At 46.3% G+C, this 24429-nt stretch overlaps 1 non-coding gene and 51 pseudogenes across 1 annotated transcript; all 52 read right to left on the reverse strand.

Moving 5' to 3' along the window:
- Positions 1–84: 84 nt before the first annotated feature.
- Positions 85–203, reverse strand: LOC140300937 (5S ribosomal RNA; annotated as a pseudogene).
- A 269-nt stretch (positions 204–472) lies between these two features.
- On the reverse strand, positions 473–591 carry LOC140295746 (5S ribosomal RNA; annotated as a pseudogene).
- A 269-nt stretch (positions 592–860) lies between these two features.
- On the reverse strand, positions 861–979 carry LOC140319589 (5S ribosomal RNA; annotated as a pseudogene).
- A 269-nt stretch (positions 980–1248) lies between these two features.
- On the reverse strand, positions 1249–1367 carry LOC140297686 (5S ribosomal RNA). The gene has a single exon (XR_011913399.1). It is a non-coding gene; the product is annotated as a 5S ribosomal RNA (ribosomal RNA).
- A 266-nt stretch (positions 1368–1633) lies between these two features.
- Positions 1634–1752, reverse strand: LOC140310748 (5S ribosomal RNA; annotated as a pseudogene).
- A 266-nt stretch (positions 1753–2018) lies between these two features.
- Positions 2019–2137, reverse strand: LOC140312592 (5S ribosomal RNA; annotated as a pseudogene).
- A 269-nt stretch (positions 2138–2406) lies between these two features.
- On the reverse strand, positions 2407–2525 carry LOC140300938 (5S ribosomal RNA; annotated as a pseudogene).
- Positions 2526–2794: 269 nt separating this feature from the next.
- Positions 2795–2913, reverse strand: LOC140300939 (5S ribosomal RNA; annotated as a pseudogene).
- A 269-nt stretch (positions 2914–3182) lies between these two features.
- LOC140295747 (5S ribosomal RNA) lies at positions 3183–3301 on the reverse strand (annotated as a pseudogene).
- A 269-nt stretch (positions 3302–3570) lies between these two features.
- LOC140319595 (5S ribosomal RNA) lies at positions 3571–3689 on the reverse strand (annotated as a pseudogene).
- A 269-nt stretch (positions 3690–3958) lies between these two features.
- LOC140318937 (5S ribosomal RNA) lies at positions 3959–4077 on the reverse strand (annotated as a pseudogene).
- Positions 4078–4346: 269 nt separating this feature from the next.
- On the reverse strand, positions 4347–4465 carry LOC140318948 (5S ribosomal RNA; annotated as a pseudogene).
- Positions 4466–4734: 269 nt separating this feature from the next.
- Positions 4735–4853, reverse strand: LOC140291116 (5S ribosomal RNA; annotated as a pseudogene).
- A 269-nt stretch (positions 4854–5122) lies between these two features.
- On the reverse strand, positions 5123–5241 carry LOC140293773 (5S ribosomal RNA; annotated as a pseudogene).
- Positions 5242–5510: 269 nt separating this feature from the next.
- Positions 5511–5629, reverse strand: LOC140300700 (5S ribosomal RNA; annotated as a pseudogene).
- Positions 5630–6276: 647 nt separating this feature from the next.
- LOC140266879 (5S ribosomal RNA) lies at positions 6277–6395 on the reverse strand (annotated as a pseudogene).
- A 269-nt stretch (positions 6396–6664) lies between these two features.
- LOC140295793 (5S ribosomal RNA) lies at positions 6665–6782 on the reverse strand (annotated as a pseudogene).
- Positions 6783–7827: 1045 nt separating this feature from the next.
- LOC140292297 (5S ribosomal RNA) lies at positions 7828–7946 on the reverse strand (annotated as a pseudogene).
- A 269-nt stretch (positions 7947–8215) lies between these two features.
- LOC140293774 (5S ribosomal RNA) lies at positions 8216–8334 on the reverse strand (annotated as a pseudogene).
- Positions 8335–8603: 269 nt separating this feature from the next.
- Positions 8604–8722, reverse strand: LOC140300701 (5S ribosomal RNA; annotated as a pseudogene).
- Positions 8723–9369: 647 nt separating this feature from the next.
- On the reverse strand, positions 9370–9488 carry LOC140266886 (5S ribosomal RNA; annotated as a pseudogene).
- Positions 9489–9757: 269 nt separating this feature from the next.
- Positions 9758–9875, reverse strand: LOC140295794 (5S ribosomal RNA; annotated as a pseudogene).
- A 1045-nt stretch (positions 9876–10920) lies between these two features.
- Positions 10921–11039, reverse strand: LOC140292298 (5S ribosomal RNA; annotated as a pseudogene).
- A 269-nt stretch (positions 11040–11308) lies between these two features.
- On the reverse strand, positions 11309–11427 carry LOC140293776 (5S ribosomal RNA; annotated as a pseudogene).
- Positions 11428–11696: 269 nt separating this feature from the next.
- LOC140300704 (5S ribosomal RNA) lies at positions 11697–11815 on the reverse strand (annotated as a pseudogene).
- A 647-nt stretch (positions 11816–12462) lies between these two features.
- LOC140266896 (5S ribosomal RNA) lies at positions 12463–12581 on the reverse strand (annotated as a pseudogene).
- Positions 12582–12850: 269 nt separating this feature from the next.
- LOC140293338 (5S ribosomal RNA) lies at positions 12851–12969 on the reverse strand (annotated as a pseudogene).
- Positions 12970–13616: 647 nt separating this feature from the next.
- Positions 13617–13735, reverse strand: LOC140266903 (5S ribosomal RNA; annotated as a pseudogene).
- A 269-nt stretch (positions 13736–14004) lies between these two features.
- Positions 14005–14123, reverse strand: LOC140288950 (5S ribosomal RNA; annotated as a pseudogene).
- A 269-nt stretch (positions 14124–14392) lies between these two features.
- Positions 14393–14511, reverse strand: LOC140290572 (5S ribosomal RNA; annotated as a pseudogene).
- A 647-nt stretch (positions 14512–15158) lies between these two features.
- Positions 15159–15277, reverse strand: LOC140266909 (5S ribosomal RNA; annotated as a pseudogene).
- Positions 15278–15546: 269 nt separating this feature from the next.
- On the reverse strand, positions 15547–15665 carry LOC140274977 (5S ribosomal RNA; annotated as a pseudogene).
- Positions 15666–15934: 269 nt separating this feature from the next.
- Positions 15935–16053, reverse strand: LOC140295102 (5S ribosomal RNA; annotated as a pseudogene).
- A 269-nt stretch (positions 16054–16322) lies between these two features.
- Positions 16323–16441, reverse strand: LOC140292757 (5S ribosomal RNA; annotated as a pseudogene).
- A 269-nt stretch (positions 16442–16710) lies between these two features.
- Positions 16711–16829, reverse strand: LOC140290941 (5S ribosomal RNA; annotated as a pseudogene).
- Positions 16830–17099: 270 nt separating this feature from the next.
- LOC140293777 (5S ribosomal RNA) lies at positions 17100–17218 on the reverse strand (annotated as a pseudogene).
- Positions 17219–17487: 269 nt separating this feature from the next.
- LOC140266913 (5S ribosomal RNA) lies at positions 17488–17606 on the reverse strand (annotated as a pseudogene).
- Positions 17607–17875: 269 nt separating this feature from the next.
- On the reverse strand, positions 17876–17994 carry LOC140274982 (5S ribosomal RNA; annotated as a pseudogene).
- Positions 17995–18263: 269 nt separating this feature from the next.
- LOC140290573 (5S ribosomal RNA) lies at positions 18264–18382 on the reverse strand (annotated as a pseudogene).
- Positions 18383–19029: 647 nt separating this feature from the next.
- Positions 19030–19148, reverse strand: LOC140266917 (5S ribosomal RNA; annotated as a pseudogene).
- Positions 19149–19417: 269 nt separating this feature from the next.
- On the reverse strand, positions 19418–19536 carry LOC140274986 (5S ribosomal RNA; annotated as a pseudogene).
- Positions 19537–19805: 269 nt separating this feature from the next.
- LOC140290574 (5S ribosomal RNA) lies at positions 19806–19924 on the reverse strand (annotated as a pseudogene).
- Positions 19925–20193: 269 nt separating this feature from the next.
- LOC140292758 (5S ribosomal RNA) lies at positions 20194–20312 on the reverse strand (annotated as a pseudogene).
- Positions 20313–20581: 269 nt separating this feature from the next.
- LOC140290943 (5S ribosomal RNA) lies at positions 20582–20700 on the reverse strand (annotated as a pseudogene).
- Positions 20701–20970: 270 nt separating this feature from the next.
- On the reverse strand, positions 20971–21089 carry LOC140293778 (5S ribosomal RNA; annotated as a pseudogene).
- A 269-nt stretch (positions 21090–21358) lies between these two features.
- LOC140266924 (5S ribosomal RNA) lies at positions 21359–21477 on the reverse strand (annotated as a pseudogene).
- A 269-nt stretch (positions 21478–21746) lies between these two features.
- LOC140274992 (5S ribosomal RNA) lies at positions 21747–21865 on the reverse strand (annotated as a pseudogene).
- A 269-nt stretch (positions 21866–22134) lies between these two features.
- On the reverse strand, positions 22135–22253 carry LOC140291448 (5S ribosomal RNA; annotated as a pseudogene).
- Positions 22254–22900: 647 nt separating this feature from the next.
- Positions 22901–23019, reverse strand: LOC140266929 (5S ribosomal RNA; annotated as a pseudogene).
- Positions 23020–23288: 269 nt separating this feature from the next.
- LOC140314534 (5S ribosomal RNA) lies at positions 23289–23407 on the reverse strand (annotated as a pseudogene).
- A 269-nt stretch (positions 23408–23676) lies between these two features.
- On the reverse strand, positions 23677–23795 carry LOC140280985 (5S ribosomal RNA; annotated as a pseudogene).
- Positions 23796–24067: 272 nt separating this feature from the next.
- Positions 24068–24186, reverse strand: LOC140289649 (5S ribosomal RNA; annotated as a pseudogene).
- Positions 24187–24429: the final 243 nt, after the last annotated feature.

Below are 24429 nucleotides of genomic sequence, written 5' to 3' on the forward strand. Positions count from 1 at the left end.
CTGAAGATGACCAACTTCCTCATGTGTCACAGGGTGATCAGACGTTGCAACAAAAGACATGCAGGTGGTAGAGAGAAGAGAAAAAATTTACAGCACCTGGTATTCCCAAGTGGTCTCCCATCCAAGTACTAACCAGGCCCAACCCTGCTTGGCTTCCGAGATCAGACGAGGTCAGGCATGTTCCGGGTGGTGTGGCCGTAAGCAGCAATGTCTCTGACAAATGTGCATTATATAGGTACTGGAATCATACGGTTCCTCTATGCAACCAGATAATTGCCGAGAAAGGCTGATGTGTAGCGGGTAAATCATCTTCTCTGATGTGATCATTCTCTGCAACTGAAACTGAGACTCTCAGATCACTTCATGTCTGCCAACAAAGCAGCAGCAGCTGAAGATGACCAACTTCCTCATGTGTCACAGGGTGATCAGACGTTGCAACAAAAGACATGCAGGTGGTTGAGAGAAGAGAAAAAGCTTACAGCACCTGGTATTCCCAAGCTGTCTCCCATTCAAGTACTAACAAGGACCAACCCTGCTTGGCTTCCAAGATCAGACGAGGTCGGGCATGTTCAGGGTGGTGTGTCCGTAAGCAACAATGTCTGTGACAAATGTGCATTATATAGGTACTGGAATAATACAGTTCCTCTATGTAACCAGATAATTGCCGAGAAAGGCTAACTTGTAGTGGGCACATCTTCTTCCCTGATGTGATTATTCTCTGCAGCTGAAACTGAGACTCTCAGATCACTTTGTGTCTGCCAACAAAGCAGCAGCAGCTGAAGATGACCAACTTCCTCATGTGTAACAGGGTGATCAGACGTTTCAACAAAAGACATGCAGGTGGTAGAGAGAAGAGAAAAAGCTTACAGCACCTGGTATTCCCAGACAGTCTACCATCCAAGTACTAACCAGGTCCAAACCTGCTTGGCTTCCGAGATCAGATGAGGTCGGGCATATTCAGGGTGGTGTGGCCGTAAGTAACCATAACTGTGACAAATGTGCATTATATAGGTACTGGAATCATACAGTTCCTCTATGTAACCAGATAATTGCAGAGAAAGGCTGACTTGTAGTGGGCACATCTTCTTCCCTGATGTGATAATTCTCTGCAGCTGAAACTGAGACTCTCAGATCACTTCGTGTCTGCCAACAAAGCAGCAGCAGCTGAAGATGACCAACTTCCTCATGTGTCACAGGGTGATCAGACGTTGCAACAAAAGACATGCAGGTGGTTGAGAGAAGAGAAAAAGCTTACAGCACCTGGTATTCCCAAGCAGTCTCCCATCCAAGTACTAACCAGGCCCAACCCTGCTTGGCTTCCAAGATCAGACGAGGTCGGGCATATTCAGGGTGGTGTGGCCGTAAGCAACAATGTCTGTGACAAATATAAACTGTATAGGTACTGGAATCATACGGTTCCTCTATGCAACCAGATAATTGCCAAGAAAGGCTGATAAGTAGTGGAAACATCTTCCCTGACGTGATTATTCTCTCCAGCTGAAACTGAGACTCTCATATCACTTCGTGTCTGCCAACAAAGCAGCAGCAGCTGAAGATGACCAACTTCCTCATGTGTCACAGGGCGATCAGACATTGCAACAAAAGACATGCAGGTGGTAGAGAGAAGAGAAAAAATTTACAGCACCTGGTATTCCCAAGCGGTCTCCCATCCAAGTACTAACCAGGCCCAACCCTCCTTGGCTTCCAAGATCAGACGAGGTCGGGCATATTCAGGGTGGTGTGGCCGTAAGCAACAATGTCTGTGACAAATATAAACTGTATAGGTACTGGAATCATACGGTTCCTCTATGCAACCAGATAATTGCCAAGAAAGGCTGATAAGTAGTGGAAACATCTTCCCTGACGTGATTATTCTCTCCAGCTGAAACTGAGACTCTCATATCACTTCGTGTCTGCCAACAAAGCAGCAGCAGCTGAAGATGACCAACTTCCTCATGTGTCACAGGGCGATCAGACATTGCAACAAAAGACATGCAGGTGGTAGAGAGAAGAGAAAAAATTTACAGCACCTGGTATTCCAAAGTGGTCTCCCATCCAAGTACTAACCAGGCCCAACCCTGCTTGGGTTCTGAGATCAGACGAGGTCGGGCATATTCAGGGTGGTGTGGCCGTAAGTAACAATGTCTGTGACAAATGTGCATTATATAGGTACTGGAATCATACGGTTCCTCTATGCAACCAGATAATTGCCAAGAAAGGCTAACTTGTAGTGGGCACATCTTCTTCCCTGATGTGATTATTCTCTGCAGCTGAAACTGAGACTCTCAGATCACTTCATGTCTGCCAACAAAGCAGCAGCAGCTGAAGATGACCAACTTCCTCATGTGTCACAGGGTGATCAGACGTTGCAACAAAAGACAAGCAGGTGGTAGAGAGAAGAGAAAAAATTTACAGCACCTGGTATTCCCAAGTGGTCTCCCATCCAAGTACTAACCAGGCCCAACCCTGCTTGGCTTCCGAGATCAGACGAGGTCAGGCATGTTCCGGGTGGTGTGGCCGTAAGCAGCAATGTCTCTGACAAATGTGCATTATATAGGTACTGGAATCATACGGTTCCTCTATGCAACAAGATAATTGCCGAGAAAGGCTGATGTGTAGCGGGTAAATCATCTTCTCTGATGTGATCATTCTCTGCAACTGAAACTGAGACTCTCAGATCACTTCATGTCTGCCAACAAAGCAGCAGCAGCTGAAGATGACCAACTTCCTCATGTGTCACAGGGTGATCAGACGTTGCAACAAAAGACATGCAGGTGGTAGAGAGAAGAGAAAAAATTTACAGCACCTGGTATTCCCAAGTGGTCTCCCATCCAAGTACTAACCAGGCCCAACCCTGCTTGGCTTCCGAGATCAGACGAGGTCAGGCATGTTCCGGGTGGTGTGGCCGTAAGCAGCAATGTCTCTGACAAATGTGCATTATATAGGTACTGGAATCATACGGTTCCTCTATGCAACCAGATAATTGCCGAGAAAGGCTGATGTGTAGCGGGTAAATCATCTTCTCTGATGTGATCATTCTCTGCAACTGAAACTGAGACTCTCAGATCACTTCATGTCTGCCAACAAAGCAGCAGCAGCTGAAGATGACCAACTTCCTCATGTGTCACAGGGTGATCAGACGTTGCAACAAAAGACATGCAGGTGGTTGAGAGAAGAGAAAAAGCTTACAGCACCTGGTATTCCCAAGCTGTCTCCCATTCAAGTACTAACAAGGACCAACCCTGCTTGGCTTCCAAGATCAGACGAGGTCGGGCATGTTCAGGGTGGTGTGTCCGTAAGCAACAATGTCTGTGACAAATGTGCATTATATAGGTACTGGAATAATACAGTTCCTCTATGTAACCAGATAATTGCCGAGAAAGGCTAACTTGTAGTGGGCACATCTTCTTCCCTGATGTGATTATTCTCTGCAGCTGAAACTGAGACTCTCAGATCACTTTGTGTCTGCCAACAAAGCAGCAGCAGCTGAAGATGACCAACTTCCTCATGTGTCACAGGGTGATCAGACGTTTCAACAAAAGACATGCAGGTGGTAGAGAGAAGAGAAAAAGCTTACAGCACCTGGTATTCCCAGACAGTCTACCATCCAAGTACTAACCAGGTCCAAACCTGCTTGGCTTCCGAGATCAGATGAGGTCGGGCATATTCAGGGTGGTGTGGCCGTAAGTAACCATAACTGTGACAAATGTGCATTATATAGGTACTGAAATCATACAGTTCCTCTATGTAACCAGATAATTGCAGAGAAAGGCTGACTTGTAGTGGGCACATCTTCTTCCCTGATGTGATAATTCTCTGCAGCTGAAACTGAGACTCTCAGATCACTTCGTGTCTGCCAACAAAGCAGCAGCAGCTGAAGATGACCAACTTCCTCATGTGTCACAGGGTGATCAGACTTTGCAACAACAGACACGCAGGTGGTCGAGAGAAGAGAAAAAGCTTACAGCACCTGGTATTCCAAAGCAGTCTCCCATCCAAGTACTAACCAGGCCCAACCGTGCTTGGCTTCCGAGATCGGACAAGGTCGGATATGTTCAGGGTGGTGTGGCCGTAAGCAACAAAGTCTTTGACAAATGTGCATTATATAGGTACTGGAATCATACAGTTCCTCTATGTAACCAGATAATTGCCGAGAAAGGCTGATGTGTAGTGGGCATATATTCTTCCCTGATGTGATTATTCTCTGCAGCTGAAACTGAGACTCTCAGATCACTTTGTGTCTGCCAACAAAGCAGCAGCAGCTGAAGATGACCAACTTCCTCATGTGTCACAGGGTGATCAGATGTTACAACAAAAGACATGCAGGTGGTAGAGAGAAGAGAAAAAGCTTACAGCACCTGGTATTCCAAAGCAGTCTCCCATCCAAGTACTAACCAGGCCCAACCGTGCTTGGCTTCCGAGATCGGACAAGGTCGGATATGTTCAGGGTGGTGTGGCCGTAAGCAACAAAGTCTTTGACAAATGTGCATTATATAGGTACTGGAATCATACAGTTCCTCTATGTAACCAGATAATTGCCGAGAAAGGCTGACTTGTAGTGGGCACATCTTCTTCCCTGATGTGATTATTCTCTGCAGCTGAAACTGAGACTCTCAGATCACTTTGTGTCTGCCAACAAAGCAGCATTAGCTGAAGATGACCAACTTCCTCATGTGTCACAGGGTGATCAGACGTTGCAACAAAAGACATGCAGGTGGTAGAGAGAAGAGAAAAAGCTTACAGCACCTGGTATTCCCAAGCAGTCTCCCATTAAAGTACTAACCAGGCCCAACCCTCCTTGGCTTCCAAGATCAGACGAGGTCGGGCTTATTCAGGGTGGTGTGGCCGTAAGGAACAATTTCTGTGACAAATGTGCATTATATAGGTACTGGAATCATACACTTCCTCTATGTAACCAGATAATTGCAGAGAAAGGCTGACTTGTTATGGAAACATCTTCTTCCCTGATGTGATTATTCTCTGCAGCTGAAACTGAGACTCTCAGATCACTTCGTGTCTGCCAACAAAGCAGCAGCAGCTGAAGATGACCAACTTCCTCATGTGTCACAGGGTGATCAGACGTTGCAACAAAAGACATGCAGGTTGTAGAGAGAAGAGAAAACGCTTACAGAACCTGGTATTCCCAAGCAGTCTCCCATTAAAGTACTAACCAGGCCCAACCCTCCTTGGCTTCCGAGATCAGACGAGGTCGGGCTTATTCAGGGTGGTGTGGCCGTAAGGAACAATTTCTGTGACAAATGTGCATTATATAGGTACTGGAATCATACAATTCCTCTACGTAACCAGATAATTGCAGAGAAAGGCTGACTTGTTATGGGCACATCTTCTTCCCTGATGTGATTATTCTCTGCAGCTGAAACTGAGACTCTCAGATCACTTCGTGTCTGCCAACAAAGCAGCAGCAGCTGAAGATGACCAACTTCGTCATGTGTCACAGGGTGATCAGACGTTGCAACAAAAGACATGCAGGTGGTCGAGAGAAGACAAAAAGCTTACAGCTCCTGGTATTCCCAAGCGGTCTCCCATTTAAGTACTAACCAGGCCCAACCCTCCTTGGCTTCCGAGATCAGACGAGGTCGGGCATGTTCAGGGTGGTGTGGCCGTAAGCAACAATGTCTCTGACAAATGTGCATTATATAGGTACAGGAATCATACGGTTCCTCTATGCAACCAGATAATTGCCGAGAAAGGCTGATGTGTAGCGGGCAAATCATCTTCTCTGATGTGATCATTCTCTGCAACTTAAACTGAGACTCTCAGATCACTTCGTGTCAGCCAACAAAGCAGCAGCAGCTGAAGATGACCAACTTCCTCATGTGTCACAGGGTGATCAGACGTTGCAACAAAAGACATGCAGGTGGTAGAGAGAAGAGAAAAAGCTTACAGCACCTGGTATTCCCAAGCAGTCTCCCATCCAAGTACTAAGGAGGCTCAACCCTGCTTGGCTTACGAGATCAGGCATGTTCAGGGTGGTGTGGCCGTAAGCAACAATGTGTCTGACAAATGTGCATTATATAAGTACAGGAATCATACGGTTCCTCTATGTAACCAGATAATTGCTGAGAAAGGCTGATCTGTAGTGGGCACATCTTCTTCCCTGACGTGATAATTTTCTCCAGCTGAACATGAGACTCTCAGATCACTTCGTGTCTGCCAACAAAGCAGCAGAAGCTGAAGATGACCAACTTCCTCATGTGTCACAGGGTGATCAGACGTTGCAACAAAAGACATGCAGGTGGTAGAGAGAAGAGAAAAAGCTTAAGGTACCTGGTATTCCCAAGCGGTCTCCCATTCAAGTACTAACCAGGCCCAACCGTGCTTGGCTTCCGAGATCAGACGAGGTCGGGCTTATTCAGGGTGGTGTGGCCGTAAGCAACAATATCGGTGACAAATGTGCATTATATAGGTACTGGAATCATACACTTCCTCTGTATAACCAGATAATTGCCGAAAAAGGCTGACTTGTAGTGGGTTCATCTTCCTCCTTGATGTGATTATTCTCTGGAGCTGAAACTGAGACTCTCAGATCACCTCGTGTCTATCAACAAAGCAGCAGCAGCTGAAGATGACTACCTTCTTCACGTGTCACAGGGTGATCAGACGTTGCAACAAAAGACATGCAGGTGGTAGAGAGAAGAGAAAAAGCTTACAGCACCTGTTATTCCCAAGCAGTCTCCCATCAAGTACTAAGCAGGCCTAAACCTGCTTGGCTTCCGAGATCAGACGAGGTCGGGCTTATTCAGGGTGGTTTGGCCGAAAGCGACAATGTCTGTGACAAATGTGCATTATATAGGTACTGGAATCATACGGTTCCTCTATGCAACCAAATAATTGCAGAGAAAAGCTGACTTGTAGTGGGCACATCTTCTTCTCTGATGTGATTATTCTCTCCAGCTGAAACTGAGACTCTCAGATTACCTCATGTCTGCCAACAAAGCAGCAGGAGCTGAAGATGACCAACTTCCTCATGTGTCACAGGGTGATCAGACGTTGCAACAAAAGACATGCAGGTGGTCGAGAGAAGACAAAAAGCTTACAGCACCTGGTAATCCCAAGCAGTCTTCCATCTAAGTACTAACCAGGCCCAACCCTACTTGGCTTCCGAGATAAGACAAGGTGGGGCTTATTCAGGGTGGTGTGGCGGTAAGCAAATATATTTGTTACAAATGTGAATTATATAGGTACTGGAATCATACACTTCCTCTATGAAACCAGATAATTGCCGAGAAAGGCTGATGTGTAGTGGGCATATCATCTTCTCTGATGTGATCATTCTCTTCAGCTGAAACTGAGACTCTTAGATCACTTCGTGTCTGCCAACAAAGCAGCAGCAGCTGAAGATGACCAACTTCCTCATGTGTCACAGGGTGATCAGACGTTGCAACAAAACACATGCAGGTGGTAGAGAGAAGAGAAACAGCTTACAGCACCTGGTATTCCCAAGCAGTCTCCCATTGAAGTACAAACCAGACCCAACCCTGCTTGGCTTCCGAGATAAGACAAGGTGGGGCTTATTCAGGGTGGTGTGGCGGTAAGCGACAATATCTGTTACAAATGTGAATTATATAGGTACTGGAATCATACACTTGCTCTATGAAACCAGATAATTGCCGAGAAAGGCTGATGTGTAGTGGGCATATCATCTTCTCTGATGTGATCATTCTCTTCAGCTGAAACTGAGACTCTCAGATCACTTCGTGTCTGCCAACAAAGCAGCAGCTGCTGAAGATGACCAACTTCCTCATGTGTCACAGGGTGATCAGACGTTGCAACAAAAGACATGCAGGTTGTAGAGAGAAGAGAAAACGCTTACAGCACCTGGTATTCCCAAGCAGTCTCCCATTAAAGTACTAACCAGGCCCAACCCTCCTTGGCTTCCAAGATCAGACGAGGTCGGGCTTATTCAGGGTGGTGTGGCCGTAAGGAACAATTTCTGTGACAAATGTGCATTATATAGGTACTGGAATCATACACTTCCTCTATGTAACCAGATAATTGCAGAGAAAGGCTGACTTGTTATGGAAACATCTTCTTCCCTGATGTGATTATTCTCTGCAGCTGAAACTGAGACTCTCAGATCACTTCGTGTCTGCCAACAAAGCAGCAGCAGCTGAAGATGACCAACTTCCTCATGTGTCACAGGGTGATCAGACGTTGCAACAAAAGACATGCAGGTTGTAGAGAGAAGAGAAAACGCTTACAGAACCTGGTATTCCCAAGCAGTCTCCCATTAAAGTACTAACCAGGCCCAACCCTCCTTGGCTTCCGAGATCAGACGAGGTCGGGCTTATTCAGGGTGGTGTGGCCGTAAGGAACAATTTCTGTGACAAATGTGCATTATATAGGTACTGGAATCATACAATTCCTCTACGTAACCAGATAATTGCAGAGAAAGGCTGACTTGTTATGGGCACATCTTCTTCCCTGATGTGATTATTCTCTGCAGCTGAAACTGAGACTCTCAGATCACTTCGTGTCTGCCAACAAAGCAGCAGCAGCTGAAGATGACCAACTTCGTCATGTGTCACAGGGTGATCAGACGTTGCAACAAAAGACATGCAGGTGGTCGAGAGAAGACAAAAAGCTTACAGCTCCTGGTATTCCCAAGCGGTCTCCCATTTAAGTACTAACCAGGCCCAACCCTCCTTGGCTTCCGAGATCAGACGAGGTCGGGCATGTTCAGGGTGGTGTGGCCGTAAGCAACAATGTCTCTGACAAATGTGCATTATATAGGTACAGGAATCATACGGTTCCTCTATGCAACCAGATAATTGCCGAGAAAGGCTGATGTGTAGCGGGCAAATCATCTTCTCTGATGTGATCATTCTCTGCAACTTAAACTGAGACTCTCAGATCACTTCGTGTCAGCCAACAAAGCAGCAGCAGCTGAAGATGACCAACTTCCTCATGTGTCACAGGGTGATCAGACGTTGCAACAAAAGACATGCAGGTGGTAGAGAGAAGAGAAAAAGCTTACAGCACCTGGTATTCCCAAGCAGTCTCCCATCCAAGTACTAAGGAGGCTCAACCCTGCTTGGCTTACGAGATCAGGCATGTTCAGGGTGGTGTGGCCGTAAGCAACAATGTGTCTGACAAATGTGCATTATATAAGTACAGGAATCATACGGTTCCTCTATGTAACCAGATAATTGCTGAGAAAGGCTGATCTGTAGTGGGCACATCTTCTTCCCTGACGTGATAATTTTCTCCAGCTGAACATGAGACTCTCAGATCACTTCGTGTCTGCCAACAAAGCAGCAGAAGCTGAAGATGACCAACTTCCTCATGTGTCACAGGGTGATCAGACGTTGCAACAAAAGACATGCAGGTGGTAGAGAGAAGAGAAAAAGCTTAAGGTACCTGGTATTCCCAAGCGGTCTCCCATTCAAGTACTAACCAGGCCCAACCGTGCTTGGCTTCCGAGATCAGACGAGGTCGGGCTTATTCAGGGTGGTGTGGCCGTAAGCAAAAATATCGGTGACAATTGTGCATTATATAGGTACTGGAATCATACACTTCCTCTGTATAACCAGATAATTGCCGAAAAAGGCTGACTTGTAGTGGGTTCATCTTCCTCCTTGATGTGATTATTCTCTGGAGCTGAAACTGAGACTCTCAGATCACCTCGTGTCTATCAACAAAGCAGCAGCAGCTGAAGATGACTACCTTCTTCACGTGTCACAGGGTGATCAGACGTTGCAACAAAAGACATGCAGGTGGTAGAGAGAAGAGAAAAAGCTTACAGCACCTGTTATTCCCAAGCAGTCTCCCATCAAGTACTAAGCAGGCCTAAACCTGCTTGGCTTCCGAGATCAGACGAGGTCGGGCTTATTCAGGGTGGTTTGGCCGAAAGCGACAATGTCTGTGACAAATGTGCATTATATAGGTACTGGAATCATACGGTTCCTCTATGCAACCAAATAATTGCAGAGAAAAGCTGACTTGTAGTGGGCACATCTTCTTCTCTGATGTGATTATTCTCTCCAGCTGAAACTGAGACTCTCAGATTACCTCATGTCTGCCAACAAAGCAGCAGGAGCTGAAGATGACCAACTTCCTCATGTGTCACAGGGTGATCAGACGTTGCAACAAAAGACATGCAGGTGGTCGAGAGAAGACAAAAAGCTTACAGCACCTGGTAATCCCAAGCAGTCTTCCATCTAAGTACTAACCAGGCCCAACCCTACTTGGCTTCCGAGATAAGACAAGGTGGGGCTTATTCAGGGTGGTGTGGCGGTAAGCAAATATATTTGTTACAAATGTGAATTATATAGGTACTGGAATCATACACTTCCTCTATGAAACCAGATAATTGCCGAGAAAGGCTGATGTGTAGTGGGCATATCATCTTCTCTGATGTGATCATTCTCTTCAGCTGAAACTGAGACTCTTAGATCACTTCGTGTCTGCCAACAAAGCAGCAGCAGCTGAAGATGACCAACTTCCTCATGTGTCACAGGGTGATCAGACGTTGCAACAAAACACATGCAGGTGGTAGAGAGAAGAGAAACAGCTTACAGCACCTGGTATTCCCAAGCAGTCTCCCATTGAAGTACAAACCAGACCCAACCCTGCTTGGCTTCCGAGATAAGACAAGGTGGGGCTTATTCAGGGTGGTGTGGCGGTAAGCGACAATATCTGTTACAAATGTGAATTATATAGGTACTGGAATCATACACTTGCTCTATGAAACCAGATAATTGCCGAGAAAGGCTGATGTGTAGTGGGCATATCATCTTCTCTGATGTGATCATTCTCTTCAGCTGAAACTGAGACTCTCAGATCACTTCGTGTCTGCCAACAAAGCAGCAGCTGCTGAAGATGACCAACTTCCTCATGTGTCACAGGGTGATCAGACGTTGCAACAAAAGACATGCAGGTTGTAGAGAGAAGAGAAAACGCTTACAGCACCTGGTATTCCCAAGCAGTCTCCCATTAAAGTACTAACCAGGCCCAACCCTCCTTGGCTTCCAAGATCAGACGAGGTCGGGCTTATTCAGGGTGGTGTGGCCGTAAGGAACAATTTCTGTGACAAATGTGCATTATATAGGTACTGGAATCATACACTTCCTCTATGTAACCAGATAATTGCAGAGAAAGGCTGACTTGTTATGGAAACATCTTCTTCCCTGATGTGATTATTCTCTGCAGCTGAAACTGAGACTCTCAGATCACTTCGTGTCTGCCAACAAAGCAGCAGCAGCTGAAGATGACCAACTTCCTCATGTGTCACAGGGTGATCAGACGTTGCAACAAAAGACATGCAGGTTGTAGAGAGAAGAGAAAACGCTTACAGAACCTGGTATTCCCAAGCAGTCTCCCATTAAAGTACTAACCAGGCCCAACCCTCCTTGGCTTCCGAGATCAGACGAGGTCGGGCTTATTCAGGGTGGTGTGGCCGTAAGGAACAATTTCTGTGACAAATGTGCATTATATAGGTACTGGAATCATACAATTCCTCTACGTAACCAGATAATTGCAGAGAAAGGCTGACTTGTTATGGGCACATCTTCTTCCCTGATGTGATTATTCTCTGCAGCTGAAACTGAGACTCTCAGATCACTTCGTGTCTGCCAACAAAGCAGCAGCAGCTGAAGATGACCAACTTCGTCATGTGTCACAGGGTGATCAGACGTTGCAACAAAAGACATGCAGGTGGTCGAGAGAAGACAAAAAGCTTACAGCTCCTGGTATTCCCAAGCGGTCTCCCATTTAAGTACTAACCAGGCCCAACCCTCCTTGGCTTCCGAGATCAGACGAGGTCGGGCATGTTCAGGGTGGTGTGGCCGTAAGCAACAATGTCTCTGACAAATGTGCATTATATAGGTACAGGAATCATACGGTTCCTCTATGCAACCAGATAATTGCCGAGAAAGGCTGATGTGTAGCGGGCAAATCATCTTCTCTGATGTGATCATTCTCTGCAACTTAAACTGAGACTCTCAGATCACTTCGTGTCAGCCAACAAAGCAGCAGCAGCTGAAGATGACCAACTTCCTCATGTGTCACAGGGTGATCAGACGTTGCAACAAAAGACATGCAGGTGGTAGAGAGAAGAGAAAAAGCTTACAGCACCTGGTATTCCCAAGCAGTCTCCCATCCAAGTACTAAGGAGGCTCAACCCTGCTTGGCTTACGAGATCAGGCATGTTCAGGGTGGTGTGGCCGTAAGCAACAATGTGTCTGACAAATGTGCATTATATAAGTACAGGAATCATACGGTTCCTCTATGTAACCAGATAATTGCTGAGAAAGGCTGATCTGTAGTGGGCACATCTTCTTCCCTGACGTGATAATTTTCTCCAGCTGAACATGAGACTCTCAGATCACTTCGTGTCTGCCAACAAAGCAGCAGAAGCTGAAGATGACCAACTTCCTCATGTGTCACAGGGTGATCAGACGTTGCAACAAAAGACATGCAGGTGGTAGAGAGAAGAGAAAAAGCTTAAGGTACCTGGTATTCCCAAGCGGTCTCCCATTCAAGTACTAACCAGGCCCAACCGTGCTTGGCTTCCGAGATCAGACGAGGTCGGGCTTATTCAGGGTGGTGTGGCCGTAAGCAAAAATATCGGTGACAATTGTGCATTATATAGGTACTGGAATCATACACTTCCTCTGTATAACCAGATAATTGCCGAAAAAGGCTGACTTGTAGTGGGTTCATCTTCCTCCTTGATGTGATTATTCTCTTCAGCTGAAACTGAGACTCTCAGATCACTTCGTGTCTGCCAACAAAGCAGCAGAAAATGAAGATGACCAACTTCCTCATGTGTCACAGGGTGATCAGACGTTGCAACAAAAGACATGCAGGTGGTAGAGAGAAGAGAAAAAGCTTACAGCACCTGGTATTCCCAAGCTGTCTCCCATCCAAGTACTAACCAGGTACAACCCTGCTTGGCGTCTGAGATCAGATGAGGTCGGGCTTATTCAGGGTGGTGTGGCCGTAAGCAACAATGTCTCTGACAAATGTGCATTATATAGGTACTGGAATCATACGGTTCCTCTATGCAACCAGATAATTGCCGAGAAAGGCTGATGTGTAGCGGGCAAATCATCTTCTCTGATGTGATCATTCTCTGCAACTTAAACTGAGACTCTCAGATCACTTCGTGTCAGCCAACAAAGCAGCAGCAGCTGAAGATGACCAACTTCCTCATGTGTCACAGGGTGATCAGACGTTGCAACAAAAGACATGCAGGTGGTAGAGAGAAGAGAAAAAGCTTACAGCACCTGGTATTCCCAAGCAGTCTCCCATCCAAGTACTAAGGAGGCTCAACCCTGCTTGGCTTACGAGATCAGGCATGTTCAGGGTGGTGTGGCCGTAAGCAACAATGTGTCTGACAAATGTGCATTATATAAGTACAGGAATCATACGGTTCCTCTATGTAACCAGATAATTGCTGAGAAAGGCTGATCTGTAGTGGGCACATCTTCTTCCCTGACGTGATAATTTTCTCCAGCTGAACATGAGACTCTCAGATCACTTCGTGTCTGCCAACAAAGCAGCAGAAGCTGAAGATGACCATCTTCCTCATGTGTCACAGGGTGATCAGACGTTGCAACAAAAGACATGCAGGTGGTAGAGAGAAGAGAAAAAGCTTAAGGTACCTGGTATTCCCAAGCGGTCTCCCATTCAAGTACTAACCAGGCCCAACCGTGCTTGGCTTCCGAGATCAGACGAGGTCGGGCTTATTCAGGGTGGTGTGGCCGTAAGCAAAAATATCGGTGACAATTGTGCTTTATATAGGTACTGGAATCATACACTTCCTCTGTGTAACCAGATAATTGCCGAAAAAGGCTGACTTGTAGTGGGTTCATCTTCCTCCTTGATGTGATTATTCTCTTCAGCTGAAACTGAGACTCTCAGATCACTTCGTGTCTGCCAACAAAGCAGCAGAAAATGAAGATGACCAACTTCCTCATGTGTCACAGGGTGATCAGGAGTTGCAACAAAAGACATGCAGGTGGTAGAGAGAAGAGAAAAAGCTTAAGGCACCTGGTATTCCCAATCAGTCTCCCATTCAAGTACTAACCAGGCCCAACCCTGCTTGGCTTCCGAGATCAGACGAGGTTGGGCTTATTCAGGGTGGTGTGGCCATAAGCAAAAATTTTGGTGACAAATGTGCATTATATAGGTACTGGAATCATACACTTCCTCTGTATAACCAGATAATTGCCGAAAAAGGCTGACTTGTAGTGGGTTCATCTTCCTCCTTGATGTGATTATTCTCTGCAGCTGAAACTGAGACTCTCAGATCACCTCGTGTCTATCAACAAAGCAGCAGCAGCTGAAGATGACTAACTTCTTCACGTGTCACAGGGTGATCAGACGTTGCAACAAAAGACATGCAGGTGGTAGAGAGAAGAGAAAAAGCTTACAGCACCTGGTATTCCCAAGCTGTCTCCCATCCAAGTACTAACCAGGTACAACCCTGCTTGGCGTCCGAGATCAGACGAGGTCGGGCTTATTCAGGGTGGTGTGGCCGTAAGCAACAATGTCTCTGACAAATGTGCATTATATAGGTACTGGAATCATACGGTTCCTCTATGCAACCAGATAATTGCCGAGAAAGGCTGATGTGTAGCGGGCAAATCATCTTCTCTGATGTGATCATTCTCTGCAACTTAAACTGAGACTCTCAGATCACTTCGTGTCAGCCAACAAAGCAGCAGCAGCTGAAGATGACCAACTTCCTCATGTGTCACAGGGTGATCAGACGTTGCAACAAAAGACATGCAGGTGGTAGAGAGAAGAGAAAAAGCTTACAGCACCTGGTATTCCCAAGCAGTCTCCCATCCAAGTACTAAGGAGGCTCAACCCTGCTTGGCTTACGAGATCAGGCATGTTCAGGGTGGTGTGGCCGTAAGCAACAATGTGTCTGACAAATGTGCATTATATAAGTACAGGAATCATACGGTTCCTCTATGTAACCAGATAATTGCTGAGAAAGGCTGATCTGTAGTGGGCACATCTTCTTCCCTGACGTGATAATTTTCTCCAGCTGAACATGAGACTCTCAGATCACTTCGTGTCTGCCAACAAAGCAGCAGAAGCTGAAGATGACCAACTTCCTCATGTGTCACAGGGTGATCAGACGTTGCAACAAAAGACATGCAGGTGGTAGAGAGAAGAGAAAAAGCTTAAGGTACCTGGTATTCCCAAGCGGTCTCCCATTCAAGTACTAACCAGGCCCAACCGTGCTTGGCTTCCGAGATCAGACGAGGTCGGGCTTATTCAGGGTGGTGTGGCCGTAAGCAAAAATATCGGTGACAATTGTGCATTATATAGGTACTGGAATCATACACTTCCTCTGTGTAACCAGATAATTAACGAAAAAGGCTGACTTGTAGTGGGTTCATCTTCCTCCTTGATGTGATTATTCTCTTCAGCTGAAACTGAGACTCTCAGATCACTTCGTGTCTGCCAACAAAGCAGCAGAAAATGAAGATGACCAACTTCCTCATGTGTCACAGGGTGATCAGACGTTGCAACAAAAGACATGCAGGTGGTAGAGAGAAGAGAAAAAGCTTAAGGCACCTGGTATTCCCAAGCAGTCTCCCATTCAAGTACTAACCAGGCCCAACCCTGCTTGGCTTCCGAGATCAGACGAGGTTGGGCTTATTCAGGGTGGTGTGGCCATAAGCAACAATTTTGGTGACAAATGTGCATTATATAGGTACTGGAATCATACACTTCCTCTGTATAACCAGATAATTGCCGAAAAAGGCTGACTTGTAGTGGGTTCATCTTCCTCCTTGATGTGATTATTCTCTGCAGCTGAAACTGAGACTCTCAGATCACCTCGTGTCTATCAACAAAGCAGCAGCAGCTGAAGATGACTAACTTCTTCACGTGTCACAGGGTGATCAGACGTTGCAACAAAAGACATGCAGGTGGTAGAGAGAAGAGAGAAAGCTTACAGCACCTGGTATTCCCAAGCTGTCTCCCATCCAAGTACTAACCAGGTACAACCCTGCTTGGCGTCCGAGATCAGACGAGGTCGGGCTTATTCAGGGTTGTGTGGCCGTAAGCAACAATGTCTCTGACAAATGTGCATTATATAGGTAGTGGAATCATACGGTTCCTCTATGCAACCAGATAATTGCCGAGAAAGGCTGATGTGTAGCGGGCAAATCATCTTCTCTGATGTGATCATTATCTGCAACTGAAACTGAGACTCTCAGATCACTTCGTGTCAGCCAACAAAGCAGCAGCAGCTGAAGATGACCAACTTCCTCATGTGTCACAGGGTGATCAGGAGTTGCAACAAAAGACATGCAGGTGGTAGAGAGAAGAGAAGAAGCTTACAGCACCTGGTATTCCCAAGCAGTCTCCCATCCAAGTACTAAGGAGGTTCAGCCCTGCTTGGCTTCCGAGATCAGACGAGGTCGGGCATGTTCAGGGTGGTGTGGCCGTAAGCAACAATGTGTCTGACAAATGTGCATTATATAAGTACAGGAATCATACGGTTCCTCTATGTAACCAGATAATTGCTGAGAAAGGCTGATCTGTAGTGGGCACATCTTCTTCCCTGAAGTGATTATTCTCTTTAGCTGAAACTGAGACTCTCAGATCACTTCGTGTCTTCCAACAAAGCAGCAGCAGCTGAAGATGGCCAACTTCCTCATGTGTCACAGGGTGATCAGACGTTGCAACAAAAGACATGCAGGTTGTAGAGAGAAGAGAAAACGCTTACAGCACCTGGTATTCCCAAGCAGTCTCCCATTAAAGTACTAACCAGGCCCAACCCTCCTTGGCTTCCGAGATCAGACGAGGTCGGGCTTATTCAGGGTGGTGTGGCCATAAGGAACAATTTCTGTGACAAATGTGCATTATATAGGTACTGGAATCATACACTTCCTCTATGTAACCAGATAATTGCAGAGAAAGGCTGACGTGTTATGGGCACATCTTCTTCCCTGATGTGATTATTCTCTGCAGCTGAAACATGAGACTCTCAGATCACTTCGTGTCTGCCAACAAAGCAGCAGCAGCTGAAGATGACCAACTTCCTCATGTGTCACAGGGTGATCAGACGTTGCAACAAAAGACATGCAGGTTGTAGAGAGAAGAGAAAACGCTTACAGAACCTGGTATTCCCAAGCAGTCTCCCATTAAAGTACTAACCAGGCCCAACCCTCCTTGGCTTCCGAGATCAGACGAGGTCGGGCTTATTCAGGGTGGTGTGGCCGTAAGGAACAATTTCTGTGACAAATGTGCATTATATAGGTACTGGAATCATACGGTTCCTCTATGTAACCAGATAATTGCTGAGAAAAGCTGATCTGTAGTGGGCACATCTTCTTCCCTGACGTGATAATTTTCTCCAGCTGAACATGAGACTCTCAGATCACTTCGTGTCTGCCAACAAAGCAGCAGAAGCTGAAGATGACCATCTTCCTCATGTGTCACAGGGTGATCAGACGTTGCAACAAAAGACATGCAGGTGGTAGAGAGAAGAGAAAAAGCTTAAGGTACCTGGTATTCCCAAGCGGTCTCCCATTCAAGTACTAACCAGGCCCAACCGTGCTTGGCTTCCGAGATCAGACGAGGTCGGGCTTATTCAGGGTGGTGTGGCCGTAAGCAAAAATATCGGTGACAATTGTGCATTATATAGGTACTGGAATCATACACTTCCTCTGTGTAACCAGATAATTGCCGAAAAAGGCTGACTTGTAGTGGGTTCATCTTCCTCCTTGATGTGATTATTCTCTTCAGCTGAAACTGAGACTCTCAGATCACTTCGTGTCTGCCAACAAAGCAGCAGAAAATGAAGATGACCAACTTCCTCATGTGTCACAGGGTGATCAGACGTTGCAACAAAAGACATGCAGGTGGTAGAGAGAAGAGAAAAAGCTTAAGGCACCTGGTATTCCCAAGCAGTCTCCCATTCAAGTACTAACCAGGCCCAACCCTGCTTGGCTTCCGAGATCAGACGAGGTTGGGCTTATTCAGGGTGGTGTGGCCATAAGCAAAAATTTTGGTGACAAATGTGCATTATATAGGTACTGGAATCATACACTTCCTCTGTATAACCAGATAATTGCCGAAAAAGGCTGACTTGTAGTGGGTTCATCTTCCTCCTTGATGTGATTATTCTCTGCAGCTGAAACTGAGACTCTCAGATCACCTCGTGTCTATCAACAAAGCAGCAGCAGCTGAAGATGACTAACTTCTTCACGTGTCACAGGGTGATCAGACGTTGCAACAAAAGACATGCAGGTGGTAGAGAGAAGAGAAAAAGCTTACAGCACCTGGTATTCCCAAGCTGTCTCCCATCCAAGTACTAACCAGGTACAACCCTGCTTGGCGTCCGAGATCAGACGAGGTCGGGCTTATTCAGGGTGGTGTGGCCGTAAGCAACAATGTCTCTGACAAATGTGCATTATATAGGTACTGGAATCATACGGTTCCTCTATGCAACCAGATAATTGCCGAGAAAGGCTGATGTGTAGCGGGCAAATCATCTTCTCTGATGTGATCATTCTCTGCAACTTAAACTGAGACTCTCAGATCACTTCGTGTCAGCCAACAAAGCAGCAGCAGCTGAAGATGACCAACTTCCTCATGTGTCACAGGGTGATCAGACGTTGCAACAAAAGACATGCAGGTGGTAGAGAGAAGAGAAAAAGCTTACAGCACCTGGTATTCCCAAGCAGTCTCCCATCCAAGTACTAAGGAGGCTCAACCCTGCTTGGCTTACGAGATCAGGCATGTTCAGGGTGGTGTGGCCGTAAGCAACAATGTGTCTGACAAATGTGCATTATATAAGTACAGGAATCATACGGTTCCTCTATGTAACCAGATAATTGCTGAGAAAGGCTGATCTGTAGTGGGCACATCTTCTTCCCTGACGTGATAATTTTCTCCAGCTGAACATGAGACTCTCAGATCACTTCGTGTCTGCCAACAAAGCAGCAGAAGCTGAAGATGACCAACTTCCTCATGTGTCACAGGGTGATCAGACGTTGCAACAAAAGACATGCAGGTGGTAGAGAGAAGAGAAAAAGCTTAAGGTACCTGGTATTCCCAAGCGGTCTCCCATTCAAGTACTAACCAGGCCCAACCGTGCTTGGCTTCCGAGATCAGACGAGGTCGGGCTTATTCAGGGTGGTGTGGCCGTAAGCAAAAATATCGGTGACAATTGTGCATTATATAGGTACTGGAATCATACACTTCCTCTGTGTAACCAGATAATTAACGAAAAAGGCTGACTTGTAGTGGGTTCATCTTCCTCCTTGATGTGATTATTCTCTTCAGCTGAAACTGAGACTCTCAGATCACTTCGTGTCTGCCAACAAAGCAGCAGAAAATGAAGATGACCAACTTCCTCATGTGTCACAGGGTGATCAGACGTTGCAACAAAAGACATGCAGGTGGTAGAGAGAAGAGAAAAAGCTTAAGGCACCTGGTATTCCCAAGCAGTCTCCCATTCAAGTACTAACCAGGCCCAACCCTGCTTGGCTTCCGAGATCAGACGAGGTTGGGCTTATTCAGGGTGGTGTGGCCATAAGCAACAATTTTGGTGACAAATGTGCATTATATAGGTACTGGAATCATACACTTCCTCTGTATAACCAGATAATTGCCGAAAAAGGCTGACTTGTAGTGGGTTCATCTTCCTCCTTGATGTGATTATTCTCTGCAGCTGAAACTGAGACTCTCAGATCACCTCGTGTCTATCAACAAAGCAGCAGCAGCTGAAGATGACTAACTTCTTCACGTGTCACAGGGTGATCAGACGTTGCAACAAAAGACATGCAGGTGGTAGAGAGAAGAGAGAAAGCTTACAGCACCTGGTATTCCCAAGCTGTCTCCCATCCAAGTACTAACCAGGTACAACCCTGCTTGGCGTCCGAGATCAGACGAGGTCGGGCTTATTCAGGGTGGTGTGGCCGTAAGCAACAATGTCTCTGACAAATGTGCATTATATAGGTAGTGGAATCATACGGTTCCTCTATGCAACCAGATAATTGCCGAGAAAGGCTGATGTGTAGCGGGCAAATCATCTTCTCTGATGTGATCATTATCTGCAACTGAAACTGAGACTCTCAGATCACTTCGTGTCAGCCAACAAAGCAGCAGCAGCTGAAGATGACCAACTTCCTCATGTGTCACAGGGTGATCAGGAGTTGCAACAAAAGACATGCAGGTGGTAGAGAGAAGAGAAGAAGCTTACAGCACCTGGTATTCCCAAGCAGTCTCCCATCCAAGTACTAAGGAGGTTCAGCCCTGCTTGGCTTCCGAGATCAGACGAGGTCGGGCATGTTCAGGGTGGTGTGGCCGTAAGCAACAATGTGTCTGACAAATGTGCATTATATAAGTACAGGAATCATACGGTTCCTCTATGTAACCAGATAATTGCTGAGAAAGGCTGATCTGTAGTGGGCACATCTTCTTCCCTGAAGTGATTATTCTCTTTAGCTGAAACTGAGACTCTCAGATCACTTCGTGTCTTCCAACAAAGCAGCAGCAGCTGAAGATGGCCAACTTCCTCATGTGTCACAGGGTGATCAGACGTTGCAACAAAAGACATGCAGGTTGTAGAGAGAAGAGAAAACGCTTACAGCACCTGGTATTCCCAAGCAGTCTCCCATTAAAGTACTAACCAGGCCCAACCCTCCTTGGCTTCCGAGATCAGACGAGGTCGGGCTTATTCAGGGTGGTGTGGCCATAAGGAACAATTTCTGTGACAAATGTGCATTATATAGGTACTGGAATCATACACTTCCTCTATGTAACCAGATAATTGCAGAGAAAGGCTGACGTGTTATGGGCACATCTTCTTCCCTGATGTGATTATTCTCTGCAGCTGAAACATGAGACTCTCAGATCACTTCGTGTCTGCCAACAAAGCAGCAGCAGCTGAAGATGACCAACTTCCTCATGTGTCACAGGGTGATCAGACGTTGCAACAAAAGACATGCAGGTTGTAGAGAGAAGAGAAAACGCTTACAGAACCTGGTATTCCCAAGCAGTCTCCCATTAAAGTACTAACCAGGCCCAACCCTCCTTGGCTTCCGAGATCAGACGAGGTCGGGCTTATTCAGGGTGGTGTGGCCGTAAGGAACAATTTCTGTGACAAATGTGCATTATATAGGTACTGGAATCATACGGTTCCTCTATGTAACCAGATAATTGCTGAGAAAGGCTGATCTGTAGTGGGCACATCTTCTTCCCTGACGTGATAATTTTCTCCAGCTGAACATGAGACTCTCAGATCACTTCGTGTCTGCCAACAAAGCAGCAGAAGCTGAAGATGACCATCTTCCTCATGTGTCACAGGGTGATCAGACGTTGCAACAAAAGACATGCAGGTGGTAGAGAGAAGAGAAAAAGCTTAAGGTACCTGGTATTCCCAAGCGGTCTCCCATTCAAGTACTAACCAGGCCCAACCGTGCTTGGCTTCCGAGATCAGACGAGGTCGGGCTTATTCAGGGTGGTGTGGCCGTAAGCAAAAATATCGGTGACAATTGTGCATTATATAGGTACTGGAATCATACACTTCCTCTGTGTAACCAGATAATTGCCGAAAAAGGCTGACTTGTAGTGGGTTCATCTTCCTCCTTGATGTGATTATTCTCTTCAGCTGAAACTGAGACTCTCAGATCACTTCGTGTCTGCCAACAAAGCAGCAGAAAATGAAGATGACCAACTTCCTCATGTGTCACAGGGTGATCAGACGTTGCAACAAAAGACATGCAGGTGGTAGAGAGAAGAGAAAAAGCTTAAGGCACCTGGTATTCCCAAGCAGTCTCCCATTCAAGTACTAACCAGGCCCAACCCTGCTTGGCTTCCGAGATCAGACGAGGTTGGGCTTATTCAGGGTGGTGTGGCCATAAGCAAAAATTTTGGTGACAAATGTGCATTATATAGGTACTGGAATCATACACTTCCTCTGTATAACCAGATAATTGCCGAAAAAGGCTGACTTGTAGTGGGTTCATCTTCCTCCTTGATGTGATTATTCTCTGCAGCTGAAACTGAGACTCTCAGATCACCTCGTGTCTATCAACAAAGCAGCAGCAGCTGAAGATGACCAACTTCTTCACGTGTCACAGGGTGATCAGACGTTGCAACAAAAGACATGCAGGTGGTAGAGAGAAGAGAAAAAGCTTACAGCACCTGGTATTCCCAAGCTGTCTCCCATCCAAGTACTAACCAGGTACAACCCTGCTTGGCGTCCGAGATCAGACGAGGTCGGACATATTCAGGGTGGTGTGGCCGTAAGCAACAATGTCTCTGACAAATGTGCATTATATAGGTACTGGAATCATACGGTTCCTCTATGCAACCAGATAATTGCCGAGAAAGGCTGATGTGTAGCGGGCAAATCATCTTCTCTGATGTGATCATTCTCTGCAACTTAAACTGAGACTCTCAGATCACTTCGTGTCAGCCAACAAAGCAGCAGCAGCTGAAGATGACCAACTTCCTCATGTGTCACAGGGTGATCAGACGTTGCAACAAAAGACATGCAGGTGGTAGAGAGAAGAGAAAAAGCTTACAGCACCTGGTATTCCCAAGCAGTCTCCCATCCAAGTACTAAGGAGGCTCAACCCTGCTTGGCTTACGAGATCAGGCATGTTCAGGGTGGTGTGGCCGTAAGCAACAATGTGTCTGACAAATGTGCATTATATAAGTACAGGAATCATACGGTTCCTCTATGTAACCAGATAATTGCTGAGAAAGGCTGATCTGTAGTGGGCACATCTTCTTCCCTGACGTGATAATTTTCTCCAGCTGAACATGAGACTCTCAGATCACTTCGTGTCTGCCAACAAAGCAGCAGAAGCTGAAGATGACCAACTTCCTCATGTGTCACAGGGTGATCAGACGTTGCAACAAAAGACATGCAGGTGGTAGAGAGAAGAGAAAAAGCTTAAGGTACCTGGTATTCCCAAGCGGTCTCCCATTCAAGTACTAACCAGGCCCAACCGTGCTTGGCTTCCGAGATCAGACGAGGTCGGGCTTATTCAGGGTGGTGTGGCCGTAAGCAAAAATATCGGTGACAATTGTGCATTATATAGGTACTGGAATCATACACTTCCTCTGTGTAACCAGATAATTGCCGAAAAAGGCTGACTTGTAGTGGGTTCATCTTCCTCCTTGATGTGATTATTCTCTTCAGCTGAAACTGAGACTCTCAGATCACTTCGTGTCTGCCAACAAAGCAGCAGAAAATGAAGATGACCAACTTCCTCATGTGTCACAGGGTGCTCAGACGTTGCAACAAAAGACATGAAGGTGGTAGAGAGAAGAGAAAAAGCTTAAAGCACCTGGTATTCCCATGCAGTCTACCATCCAAGTACTAACCAGGCCCAAACCTGCTTGGCTTCCGAGATCAGACGAGGTCGGGTATATTCAGGGTGGTGTGGCCGTAAGCAACAATAACTGTGACAAATGTGCATTATATAGGTACTGGAATCATACAGTTCCTCTATGTAACCAGATTATTGCCGAGAAAAGCTGATAAGTAGTGGGCACATCTTCTTCCCTGACGTGATTATTCTCTCGAGCTGAAACTGAGACTCTCAGATCACTTCGTGTCTGCCAACAAAGCAGCAGCAGCTGAAGATGACCACCTTCCTCATGTGTCACAGGGTGATCAGACGTTGCAACAAAAGACATGCAGGTGGTAGAGAGAGGAGAAAAAGCTTACAGCACCTGGTATTCCCAAGAGGACTCCCATCCAAGTACTAACAAGGCCCAATCCTGCTTGGCTTCCAAGATCAGACGAGGTCGGGCTTATTCAGGGTGGTGTGGCCGTAAGCGACATTAACTGTGACAAATGTGCATTATATAGGTACTGGAATCATACACTTCTTCTATGTAACCAGATAATTGCAGAGAAAGGCTGACTTGTAGTGGGCACATCTTCTTCCCTGATGTGATTATTCTCTGCAGCTGAAACTGAGACTCTCAGATCACTTTGTGTCTGCCAACAAAGAAGCAGCAGCTGCTGAAGATGACCAACTTCCTCATGTGTCACAGGATGATCAGACGTTGCAACAAAAGACATGCAGGTGGTAGAGAGGAGAGAAGAAGCGTACAGCACCTGGTATTCCCAAGCAGTCTCCCATCCAAGTACTAAGCAGGCTCAACCCTGTTTGGCTTCCGAGATCAGACGAGGTCGGGCATGTTCAGGGTGGTGTGGCCGCAAGCGACAATGTCTCTGACAAATGTGCATTATATAGGTACTGGAATCATACGGTTCCTCTATGCAACCAGATAATTGCCGAGAAAGGCTGATGTGTAGCGGGCATATCATCTTCTCTGATGTGATCATTCTCTTCAGCTGAAACTGAGACTCTCAGATCACTTCGTGTCTGCCAACAAAGCAGCAGAAGCTGAAGATGACCAACTTCCTCATGTGTCTCAGGGTGATCAGACGTTGCAACAAAAGAC

The sequence above is a fragment of the Leuresthes tenuis genome, unplaced genomic scaffold, assembly GCF_036924035.1.
Source record: "Leuresthes tenuis unplaced genomic scaffold, fLeuTen1.0.hap1 SCAF_1, whole genome shotgun sequence".
Lineage (NCBI taxonomy): Eukaryota > Metazoa > Chordata > Actinopteri > Atheriniformes > Atherinopsidae > Leuresthes > Leuresthes tenuis.